This window comes from Chiloscyllium punctatum, chromosome 27 (assembly GCF_047496795.1).
Source record: "Chiloscyllium punctatum isolate Juve2018m chromosome 27, sChiPun1.3, whole genome shotgun sequence".
Taxonomy (NCBI): Eukaryota; Metazoa; Chordata; class Chondrichthyes; order Orectolobiformes; family Hemiscylliidae; genus Chiloscyllium; species Chiloscyllium punctatum.
Window position 1 is genome coordinate 28953189 of NC_092765.1, and position 13507 is coordinate 28966695.

Below are 13507 nucleotides of genomic sequence, written 5' to 3' on the forward strand. Positions count from 1 at the left end.
ACATGCTTCACCATTCAATAAGATCATGGCTGAACTGATTCTAACTTAAGTGTGCATTCCTGCCTGTCCAGAATAACCTTTCACCCTCTTCCTTAAGAATGTTTTAAGGCAGAGGGCTCTGCCTTAAACCATAGCTCATTAAAAGGACTGTTTCTACCACCTTTGAGGAAAACAGTCTCAAAGACTCAACTTTCCGAGAAATAAATCTAGATTTAAATAGTCAATTCCTTATTTGTAGACAGTGACCCCTAGTTCCAGATTCTCCCTTAAGTCCTCTCTATATCTACCTGTCCAGACCCTTTGTGATCTTGTTTCAATTGTTTAATTATTCTCTAAAATCCAGCAGATACAAGCTTTGCCCTTCAAACCTTTCCTCATAAGATAACCGACTCATTAGAAGCGTTAACTGAATGATCTTTATCACAAGGAGAATTGAATACAGAAGGAAGAGCGATGTAAATGCCTTATGTAAAAGTAGTTATATTGTAGTAAGTTAACACATTTACAACTATCTTCAAATTGAATATTGTACACAGTACTCCCGATGTAGTTTCACCAATACCCTATATAACTGAAGCATAACCTTCCTGCTCTTTATTCAATTCTCCTTGTGATAAAGTTCATTCTATACACTTTCCCAATTGCTGTTTTGAAGAATTCTGCTCTTTGCAAGTATTCAAATATATTATATCTGCATATTACATTATGAAATTTACATTCTAAAGATCAATAAAAGGATTCCACCTAAGAACTAGAAGGAGATTGCAGAAGAGATTTACTTGTAAATTTACAAGAATGATTAAGGATGGGAAAGATTAGGATTACTCTCCTTTGAGAAAAGCCTAGGAGAGATCTGGTAAAGGTTTACAAAAATATCAGGGGCCTGGATATAGAAACTTCCTGCTCAAAATGATCAAGAACAAAAGGAAACAGGTTTAAGGTGATTTGCAAAAGAATGTGGAGTGAGGAAAAAAAAATGTGGTTGAGGTCTGTAATACTCTGTTTGAAGTTTGGTTTAGGCATTTTCAGTAAAGGTCTGCAACAGGGCATTGGATGACTATTTATAAAAAAAGGATATGGAGAGAGAGAAAAGACAGGAGGAAGCCACCTACTTAATGCTACTTTGAAAAGTGTGGTTTGCGTTTGTGTTGGGAAAGATGTAGCATTGCATAGCCTAATTTAAGCAATTCAAGATTTTAGTAACTGCTACATTGATACATCCCTCAAGTTTCATACTAACTGCTGTATAATCAGAAATGACGTTATCTTTTATTCCGAATCTTTAGATTCTATGTGGACTTTTATATTTTATTACGATCAAAGCATGCTTAATGTTAAAAATGTAAAATGAGGGTTATGTATAGACTTTAAGTTGGGAGGATATAGGAGTATTTAGCAAAGCATTTGGAATCTTGGAGTTTGTAAATGGATTGCAAATGCTGGGACATTATACAGAATCTTTATAAAGCTTTGGTTAGGTGGCAACTAGAGAATCACACGTAATTTTGATCACTACACTTCTAAAATAATGAGGGCACCTTGAGAAGGTGTTGATGAAATTTATCACAATGGTTCCAAGGATGTGTAGTTTTAGCAATGAGGATAATTTGGACAAGCTATGTTTTTCTTCAAACAGATGAGGTTCAGGGGAGATTTGATAGAGAATAGACAGGGAATAGCACGGATTCAGATTGCTCATACACAATGCTAGCATGGATTTGGTGAGCTTTGATAGCTCACTGTGCTATAATGACCGATTCTATGACCATCACCGAGGGTGCTGCTCTGTTCATACATGGGTGAGACTTTTTTCCCCCCCCCCCCCCCAAAATACATAGTAATGATGTCTGGCACTATTAGTTTGCATTTAATTTTAAAGCAATATCAAGCCACGACCTGTACTATAAAAGTAGCAGAAGATAACCTTATTTATTTAGACTATTCTTAAATCCACACAATTACTGTAGTGAACTATAGTTACTCAGAAGTCCCAGGGTGGAAAGAACAAGGATCACTGCTAGAACCAGTTTGCTCTCCATTTCCATAAACAATTGAGTCTATGGAATCTGGAGTACAATTTGAATGGTATGGTGGCTCAGTGATTAGCACTGCTGCCTCAGTATTCCATAACTGCATGGGTTTCAGCCAAATGCTCCACATTCTTCCCACAGTCCAATGCAAGGGGCCTAACAGGGAAGGCAGATGAACTCAGGGCATGGTTAGGAACATGGGATTGGGATATCATAGCAATTACAAAAACATGGCTCAAGGCTGGACAGGACTGACAGCTTAATGTTCCAGGATACAAATGCTACAGGAAAGACAGAAAGGGAGGAGGGGTAGTGGTGTTTTTGATAAGGATAGCATTACAGCAGTGCTGAGGGAGGATATTCCTGGAAATACATCCAGGGAAGTTATTTGGGTGGAACTGAGAAATGAGAAAGAGATCATCACCTTATTGGGATTGTATTATAGACCCCCTAATAGTCAGAGGGAAATTGAGAAACAGATTTGTAAGGAGATCTCAGTTATCTGTAAGAATAATAGGGTGGCTATGGTAGGGGATTTTAACTTTCCAAACAGACTGGGACTGCCATAGTGTTAAGGGTGTAGATGGAGAGGAATTTGTTAATTGTATACAAGAAAATTTTCTGATTCAGTATGTGGATGTACCTACTAGAGAAGGTGCAAAACTGACCTACTCTTGGGAAATAAGGCAGGGCAGATGACTGAGGTGTCAGTGGGGGAGCACGATGGGGCCAGCGACCATAATTCTATTAGTTTTAAAATAGTGATGGAAAAGGATAGACCAGAACTAAAAGTTGAAGTTCTAAATTAGAGAAAGGACAATTTTAATGGTATTAGGCAAGAACTTTGGGCGCAGATGTTCGCAGGTAAAGGGATGGCTGGAAAATGGAAGCCTTCAGAAACGAGATGAGAGTCCAGAGAAAGTATATTCCTGTTAGGGTGAAAGGAAAGGCTGGTAGGTATAGGGAATGCTGGATGACTAAAGAAATTGAGGGTTTCATTTATATAAAAAAAAGCAGAAATCAAGTATAGACAGGATAGATAGAGTGAATCCTTAAGAGTATAAAGGCAGTAGGAGCATACTTACGAGAGAAATCAGGAGGGCAAAAAGGGGACGTGAGATAGCTTTGGCAAACAGAGTTAAGGAGAATCCAAAGGGTTTTTACAAATACATTAAGGACAAAAGGATAACAAGGGCCCCTCCAAGATTAGCAAGGCAGCATTTGTGTGGGGTAAGATACTAATTGAGTATTATGCATCAGTATTTACTGTGGAAAAGTATATGGAAGATATACACTGTAGGCAAATAGATGGTGACATCTTGAAAAATGTCCATATTACAGAGGAGGAAGTGCTGGATGCCTTGAAATGCATAAAGGTGGATAAATCCCCAGGCCCTGATCAGGTCTCTGTGGGAAGCTAGGGAAGTGGTTGCTGGGCCTCTTACTGAGATATTTGTATCATCGATAGTCTCAGGTGAGGTACCAGAAGACTGGAGGTTGGCTAACGTGGTGCCATTGTTTAAAAAAAAAGTAAGGACAAGCCAGGGAACTACAGGGCAGTGAACCTGACGTCGGTGGTGGGCAAGTTGTTGGAAGGAATCCAGAGATACAGGATGTACATGTATTTGGAGAGGCAAGGACTGATTAGGGATGTCAACATGGCTTTATGAGTGGGAAATCATGTCTCACAAACTTGATTGAGTTTTTTGAAGTAGTAACTAAGAGGATTGATGAGGGCAGAGCAGTAGGTGTGATCTATATGGACTTCAGTAAGGCATTTGACAAGGTTCCCTGTGGGAGACTGGTAAGCAAGGTTAGATCTCCTGGAATACAGGGAGAACTAGCCATTTGGATACAGAACTGGCTCAAAGGTAGAAGTCAGAGGGTGGTTTTTCAGATTTTCTTCTGCTCTGCATAGTGCCTTGTTGAAATAATGTTCTGATGCAGCTTTGTTTGTGGATGTTGGGATGATTGCTTTTGTAGTTCAATATTTGGTTTGTAGGTGGTGTTTTCCTGTAGACCCTGGTTTGAAGATCCCCATTGGCTGTTCACTCAGACATCTAGGAATGACAGTTTGTTGTTGTTTTCCTCCTCTTTAGTGATTTCTCAGCAACAAATCCAAACAAGTGGACAAAACTGTGCAGAAACCCTAGCCACGCTCCCCTACATCAAAGACGTTTCTCAAATGACTGCCAGACTACTCAGACCCCTTGGCATCATGGTAGCCCACAACCCACCAACCCACTAAGACAGCAGCTAATGAACTTGAAAGACCCTATCCAGACAACAAGCAAAACTAGTGTCATTTACAAAATAGTGTAAAGACTATAACAAACTCTACATTGGACAAACAGGCAGAAAACTAGCCACCAGGATACATGAACATCAACTAGCCACAAAATGACATGACCCTCTCTCACTGGTATCCTTACATTCATATAAGGAAGGACACTACTTCAACTGGGACAATACATCATCCTAGGACAAGCCAAATAGAGACATGCACGAGAATTCCTAGAAGCATGACATTCCAACCGGAACTCTATCAACAAACACAATGACCCGGACCCCATTTACTACCCCCTGAGAAAAGGAAACATCAACCTAAGGAAATCCAAACATATAAATAGGAAGCAGGAAACACCAGCGGTGCTTCATCTGAAGATGTTACCTAGTATGTCAAAATGAACATTCCAGCTCAGCAAGCAAATCTACATCCAAATTACCCAGTGTCCAGGAATGTGGAGGCTGGGTGGATTAACCATGGGAAATGCAGGGTTACAGGAACAGGGTTTGTGCAGACTCAAGGGGCCAAGTGGCCTGCTGCCACATTGTAGGGATTCTAATGAATTTCGAATCTGTGCATGATACCAAGTTTTACAGGTTATGGCTAATAGAGATTGTGGCAAAATATAGATTTGCAGAATGAAGGTGTAATTGGAAAAATATAAACAGACCGTGGTCTTCAGAAAGTATTCCAAATGGATGAAGGAGAAGTGGAATCTGAAGAATACTAGTACATAGATCATTAGAAGCTACACCAGGTTAGTTTTTTTTTAAAAAAAGCAACCAAAAAAATCAAGCACTTCGAATAGCTATAATTGTATTAGCCTCCACCATTTCCTCTGGCAGCTCATTCTATATACTTACTACACTCTGCATGAAAAACGTAGCCCTTAGGTCTCTTTTATATCTTTCCCCTCTCACTGTAAATCTACGCACTATAGTTCTGGACTTCCCCCACCGCAGAGAAAAGATTTTGTCTATTTATCCTATCCATGCCCCTCATTATTTTGTAAATCTCTAGAAGGTCAACCCTCAGCCTCCGGCACTCCAGGGAAAACTGCCCCAGCGTATTCAACCTCTTCCTATAGCTCAAATTCTCCAACCCCAGCACCATCCTGGTAAATCTTTTCTGAACTTGAAACAATATGGTTACAGGTTTCCCTGCTATCTGAACGTAGAGTGTTCCTATGAAACCTTTTGTTAGCCAAATCGTGTAAAATGAAGAAGCATTAATTTACATGGGAAAAAATTTCACCTTTTCTTGTAAAAGCAAAAGTCCTCTTAAAATTTCCTTCCGCTAGCGAAAGCAGGTACTAATGTAGGTCTGTCTTTCGTAAAAGTGAAGTGGCGTAAAGCAGACTTTCAAAGTGGGGAAACCTGTCAAAATTAATTTACTGGATGAGACCAACACCAATAAAGCCAGTATTGATTGCTCATTCCTGAGAAGGTGGCAGTGAGCTGCTTTGTTGAACCATTGCAGACCACATGGTGTGGGGACATTCAGTGCTTTCAGGAAGGGAATTCCTGTATTCTGACCCTGATGATGTATACAGTGACACTGATGAAGTGGCTACGGAGTGCTACGTCAGGAAGGTGAATGGTTTGGAGGGAGGTTTGCAGGTGATGGTACTCCCCAGTGTCTGTTGCCCTTCGAGGTGGGAGACGTCATGGGTACAGAAGGTGCTGTCAGAACAGCCTTGGTGACTTACTGCAGTGCATCCTGTCGATGGCACACACACAGACAACTCAGAGGATAGAGAGAGAGTTCTCTTTCAGAGAGGATTAAGGGAGATTTGTGTGGTGGAATGCTTAACATTCATCTAAAAATCACTAAATAAAAGAAACGGAGTATTACTTCATTTTCAAAAGGGAGCTTACTGTGAACCAATTGGGTGCTGCACTTTCTACATCCCAACAGTGACTGCATTTCAATCTTATTGAGTACAATCTGCTTTGGGACAATCTAAGTTCATAAAAAGAACACTCTTTAGTCAAAGGTAGTGGTTGAGGCAGATACATTAACAACATTTAAAGGGCATTTAGGCAAATACATGGATAGGAAAAGGTTTAGAAGGGTATGGGCCAAATGCAGGGAAATGGGGTTAGTGTGGTTGGGCCAAAGGGCCTGTCTCCATGCTATGACTCAAAGGAAATGCAGGGGGTTATAAGAGTGGAACCCACCCACAGAAACAGAGGGCTCAAACTTCAAATCAAATCGAGAACAGAAAAAGAAGAATAACCAATTCAGGACGGCAAGCAGAGGGGCAGCCGGGAAGGAAAAGTGAGTATATAAATCAGGAAGGCGGCTAAACCCGAGATTCTACACCTGTAGTATCTCCCACCCACCCTCCTCCTCTAACCTTCTTAACTACTCTGCTTTTTCTTTTAAGGTAAGGATTTTTATTTCTTTACCAGGGCCTAGTTAAAAATTTACTTCGTTTTTTTTGTGTGTGTATACATCAAGTCCTTACTTAGGGTAAAAAAAACTATAGCAGAGAGGTATCAGAAGGTATTCTAACTCATACTTGTACAAAGTAAGTAATTAACTAACTAAGCAGAGATGGCTGGGCAGGTGATGTGCTGTTGCTGTGTGATGTGGGAGCTGGCTGATCCCATTGTGAACGGCAGTGACCACATCTGCAGCAAGTGTTGGTTGCTAGAAGAACTCAGGATCAGAGTTGATGATCTGGAATCTGAGCTTCAAACACTGCGGCACATCCAGGAGGGGGAGAGTTACCTGGATGCTTTGTTTCAGGAGGCAGTCACACCTCCTGATTAATTAATGGGAGATTAATTAATTCACACTCAGCTAGTGATCAGGCACAAAAGAGTGTGACTGTAAGTGAGGCAGGTAGGGGGAACCGGAGTTCAGGAGTGGAGGAGCCTCAGCCTTGTTCAATAGGTACGAGATTCTTGCTCCCTGTTCGGATGAGGAAAAGGGCTCTGGACAGGATGAGCCAACTGACCAAGGCACCATGGTGCAGAAGGCCATTCAAGAGGGGGGAGCTAATAGACAAGTAGTGGTTATAGGGGATTCTATAATTAGGGGGACAGATAGTATCCTTTGCAAGCTGGATCGGGAGTCTCGCATGGTGTTGCCTGCCCGGTGCCAGGGTGTGAGACATCTCTGACCGGCTTGAAAGGATATTGGAGCGGGAGGGGGAGGATCCAGTTGTTGTGGTCCACGTTGGTACCAACAACATAGGCAAGACTAGGGTGGAGGACCTGTTTGGGGGCATTACAAAGCACTAGGCAGGAAATTGAAGCACAGGTCCTCAAGGGTCATAATCTCCGGATTACTGCCCGAGCCACGTGCCAATTGGCATAGGGACAAGAAAATTAGGCAAGTAAACATGTGGCTAAGGGATTGGTGTGGGAAAGAGGGATTCCACTTCATGGGGCATAGGCATCAGGTTTGGAACAGGGGGGGATCTGTACCGTTGGGACGGTCTCCACCTGAACCGATCAGGTACCAATGTTCTAGCGAAGAGGATAAATAGGGTGGTCAGTAGGACTTTAAACTTCTGAGTTGGGGGGGGGGGGGGGGGGGGGGGGGGAAGGGAAATTGAAAGCGACAGGGAGTATGGAGGTAAATGGAAAGATAAGCAGCAGGATAGCATGTTTCCAGGCGGATTTAAAATTGAGGCAGACTGAGAATGCAGAAAAAAGCAAGGATAACTTAGGACATATGACTTCCAACATCTCTAATAATAAGGAAGTTAGCATTAAGGCACTTTACCTGAATGCTCGTAGCATTCATAACAAAGCCGATGAACTAATGGCACAGATAATAGTGAATGATTATGATGTAGTAGGCATCACAGAGACTTGGTTACAGGGGGGTCAGGACTGGCAGTTAAACCTCCATGGTTTTTCAACTTATCGAAAAGACAGAGAGGTGGGCAGAGGGGGTGGGGTTACCTTGTTAGTTAAGAACAAAATTAAATCTATGGTATTGAATGACATAGCGTCAGATGATGTGGAGTCTGTGTGGGTGGAATTGAGGAACCACAAAGGCAAAAAAACCAATTATGGTTTCTTTAGATCCACTAGCAACATTATTTACCCAGTCCACCTGCATATTGAAGTCTCCCATGATCAATGTAACCTTGCCTTTCTGACATGCCTTCTCTATTTCCCGGTACATGTTGCGTCCCTGGTCCTGACCACTGTTAGGAGGTCTATACACAACTCCAATTATGTTGTGTATAGACCTCCTAACAGTGGTCAGGACCAGGGACGCAACATGTACCGGGAAATAGAGAAGGCATGTCAGAAAGGCAAGGTTACATTGATCATGGGAGACTTCAACATGCAGGTGGACTGGGTAAATAATGTTGCTAGTGGATCTAAAGAAAGGGAATTCATGGAATGCTTACAGGATGGCTTTTTGGAACAGCTTGTCATGGAGCCCACAAGAGAGCAGGCTATTCTGGACCTAGTGCTTTGCAATGAACCAGACTCTATAAAAGATCTTAAAGTAAGGGAACCCTTAGGAAGTAGCGACCATAATATGGTAGAGTTCAGTCTGGAGTTTGAAAGGGAGAAGGCAAAATCGGATGTAATGGTGTTACAGTTGAATAAAGGTAATTATGAGGGCATGAGAGAGGAACTGACTAAAATAGACTGGAAGCAGAGGCTAACCTGGAAGACAGTAGAGCAAAAATGGCAGGAGTTTGTAGGTATAATTGAGGACACTGTACAGAGGTTCATTCCCAAGAAAAGAAAGATTAACCGGGGAGGGATTAGACAACCTTGGCTGACAAAGGAAGTCCAGAAATGTATTAAAGAAAAAGAGAGATCCTATAAAGTGGCTAAGAACAGTGGGAAATCAGAAGATTGGGAAGGATACAAAAGCAAACAGAGGATAACAAAGAGTGTAATAAGAAATGAGAGGATCAAATATGAAGGTAGGCTAGCCAGTAATATTAGAAATAATAGTAAAAGTTTCTTTCAGTACATAAGAAACAAACGACAGGCAAAAGTAGACATTGGGCCACTTCAAACTGATGCAGGAAGCCTAGTGATGGGAGATAAGGAAATAGCAGGAGAACTTAACAAGTACTTTGCGTCAGTTTTCACAGTGGAAGACATAAGTAATATCCCAAAAATTAAAGGGTGTCACTGGGCTGAGTTGAGTATGGTTGCCATTACGAAAGAGATAGTGCTAGAAAAGTTAAAAAGTCTTAAAATTGATAAATCTCCTGGCCCCGATGGGATACACCCTAGAGTTCTGAGAGAGGTGGCTGAGGTAATAGCAGAGGCATTGGTTGAGATCTTTCAAGAGTCACTGGAGTCAGGAAAGGTCCCGGATGATTGGAAGATGGCTGTTGTAACCCCCTTGTTCAAGAAAGGATCAAGGCAAAAGATGGAAAATTATAGGCCAATCAGCTTAACCTCGGTTGTTGGTAAAATTCTAGAATCCATCATTAAGGATGAGGTTTCTAAATTCTTGGAAGAGCAGAGTCTGATTAGAATAAGTCAACATGGATTTAGTAAAGGGAGGTCATGCCTGACAAACCTGTTGGAATTTTTTGAAGAGGTGACAAGTAGGTTAGACCAGGGAAACCCAGTGGATGTGGTCTATCTAGACTTTCAAAAGGCCTTTGATAAGGTGCCACACGGGAGGCTGCTGAGCAAGGTGAGGGCCCATGGTGTTCGAGGTGAGCTGCTGGGATGGATTGAGGATTGGCTGTCAAACAGAAGGCAGAGAGTTGGGATAAAAGGTTCTTTTTCAGAGTGGCAGCCGGTGACGAGCGGTGTCCCGCAGGGTTCGGTGCTGGGGCCACAGCTGTTCGCATTATATATTAATGATTTGGATGAGGGAACCGGGGGCATTCTAGCGAAGTTTGCCGATGATACGAAGTTAGGTGGACAGGCAGGTAGTACTGAGGAAGTGGGGAGGCTACAGAAGGATCTAGACAGGTTGGGAGAGTGGTCCAGGAAATGGCTGATGGAATTTAACGTGAGCAAGTGCGAGGTCTTGCACTTTGGCAAAAAGAATATAAGCATGGACTACTTTCTAAATGGTGAGAAAATTAATAAAGCCAAAGCACAAAGGGATCTGGGAGTGCTAGTCGAGGATTCCCTAAAGGTAAACATGCAGGTTGAGTCCGTGATTAAGAAAGCGAATGCAATGTTGTCTCTTATCTCAAGAGGGTTGGAATATAAAAGCAGAGATGTACCACTAAGACTTTATAAAGCTCTGGTTAGGCCCCATTTGGAGTACTGTGTCCAGTTTTGGTCCCCACACCTCAGGAAGGACATACTGGCACTGGAACGTGTCCAGCGGAGGTTCACACGGATGATCCCTGGAATGACAGGTCTAGCATATGAGGAACGGCTGAGGATACTGGGATTGTATTCGTTGGAGTTTAGAAGATTAAGGGGAGACTTAATAGAGACGTACAAAATAATACATGGCTTGGAAAAGGTGGATGCTAGGAAATTGTTTCCGTTAGACGAGTAGACTAGGACCCGTGCACACAGCCTTAGAATTAGAGGGGGTCATTTCAGAACAGAAATGCGGAGACATTTCTTCAGCCAGAGAGTGGTGGGCCTGTGGAATTCATTGCCACGGAGTGCAGTGGAAGCCGGGACGCTAAATGTCTTCAAGGCTGAGATTGATAGATTCTTGTTGTCTAGAGGAATTAAGGGCTACGGGGAGAACGCTGGTAAGTGGAGCTGAAATGCGCATCAGCCATGATTGAATGGCGGAGTGGACTCGATGGGCCGAATGGCCTTACTTCCACTCCTACGTCTTATGGTCTTAACAGTCTCCCACATTCAAACAGCTGATCTGTAATTAGTGTCACGTCAATTAAATCCTAAAACCAGCAGGGGTGATCAACTGGTGCTCAGTAACTCCACATCCCAGTTAAAAACACTGCCAACTAGACATGGAGGGTCACATTTTTAATGATGCCCTTCAATGTTTCTCTCCATGTAACAGCAACACAATGAGCAAACGTGGACAGAACCTTGGAATGAAACGTGACAGGAAATATTCACCACAGCTTAAGGGATACAATCTCACGGTGTAGTTGCAGGCCACTCAGCCCGCTGTCCTTGTATAAGATCTTTCAAAGATCTATTCAATCAGTCCCACTCCCCTGCTCTTCCCCCAAATTCTTACAATACTTGATTTCAACTATTTCACCAATTCCCCTTCGAACATTATGAATTGAATCTGCCTCCACTGATCTTTCAAACACAGTATTTCTGACCAGAACAGCTCATTGTGTAAAGTTATTTCTCATCTTATCTTTTTTTTATGTTCAATCTGACCGCTCTGGGGCGCTGAGCCGCCTACAGAAGCCTGTTGCTTCATACTCACTCAATTGAAACCATTCAAAAACAAAAGTTTGAATGCCTCGAGTGAATTTCTCCTCAATCTTCTCTCTGCTCCCAGGAGAACAAGCCCCATTGTGTCCATATTATTGGCAAATTCCAAATTGGCACTGCACTCCAGAACAGATTTGATTCCCCATTATTTTCCATCATACAGCATTTTTCAAAATTCCTCTCCACTCCCTCTCCTCCTATTTCTCAGATTATGGACTAAACATGAAGTGCCCACCAGATAGTTAGAGAAGTGGTTCACTCGGCTGATTGCTGAGAGAAAAAGGATTACCCCATCAGGAAAGATTGAGCAGGGTTGGTCTTGTACTCAAAGCTCAGGAGGATAAGAGGTAATCCTACAGAAACATACAAACTTCTAAGCACAGTTCAACTGGGTACAGGGTGTGATGATATTCCCTCTCAGCGGAGGCTCACTGATGATGTTACCTAATATGGTGACAAAACATCTGAGAGGTAGAACTAAAAAGCAGATTCTTCTAGAGAACTTTGGTTAGGTCATGCTTCAGAGTACAGTGAACAGTTCTGGTGTACATTTTACAAAGTGTACAGAGACACTGGAGCAGGTGTAAAATATTTACTTGAATAACAAATTGTAAGGTGAGATATCTATCAGGAAATACTTAAGGGTCGAGTGCTCTTATGTAGAAAACAGATACAGGCGTAAATAAGACTTAGGTTTTATTGTCATGTACTCAAGTACAGGGATACAGGAGTACAGTGAAGTTTATAACCTTTCACAGCACCACCTTAGGTAAAATGTAGAAAAGGAAATGTTAAAATTCCAAGATTACAGTTCTCAGTATAAAGTAGTAAATAAGAAATAAAAATATTAAAAGTTCTAAATGACAGTCCTCCTTTAGCTATGGGTTTGCAGTTTCTCCACACTAGGCTATCCACAAGAGGGCTCGATCTCTCCTATGCTGGGCTTTATCTATATTTGATAGAGAGGAGTTTAGGATTATGAAACAGTTTGACAGAGTAAATCTAGAGATTATATCTCCACTTGTTGGGGAAGATTATAAGTAAGGAACATAATGACTATCCTATTCTTATGAATCCAAAAGTCAGGAGAAAATCATTTATCAATAATTGTTTAAGGTATGAAACATGCTATCCGAGGAAGTAGTTGTAATAGAGTCAGAGATGTACAGCATAGAAATAGACCCTTCGGTCCAACCTGTCTATGCTGACCAGATATCCCAACCCAAACCAGTTCCACTTGCCAGCACCCGGCCCATATCCCTCCAAATCTTTCCTATTCATACACCCATCCAAATGCCTTTTAAATGTTGCAATTGTACCAGCCTCCACCACATCCTCTGGCAGCTCATTCCATACATGTACCACCCTCTGCGTGAAAAAGTTGCCGGCTGGGAGTGTGGATTCAAATCCCAAAATGGCAGAGGGCAGAATTAAAATTCAATGAATAATTCTGGAATTGAAACCTAGTCTCAGTTATGGACACCATACAATTATTATTCTTAGTTACAAAGAACTATCTGGTTTCTTATAGTCCATTAAGGAAGGGAAGCGGACAGGTTTACCTGGTCGGGCCTGAACCCTCTTCAGTACCTCCACAATGTCGTGACCACAACTATGTGAGGTCTGTTAGCCACTTGGTATTCATCCAGGGATGTAGAGTGTAATAGCAAGACTCAGTGTTATACAGATATATTCCCATTTCCTAATCTTAATTGCAAATGGATTATTTCATATTCTTCTACACCAGTCACCTGTTTCCTGTTTGCCTCCATATATCTTGCTGCACAACCATCTGTCAGATCTTCAGTCGAATTTATTATACATGTACTTTGTAATTTGCATGTTAT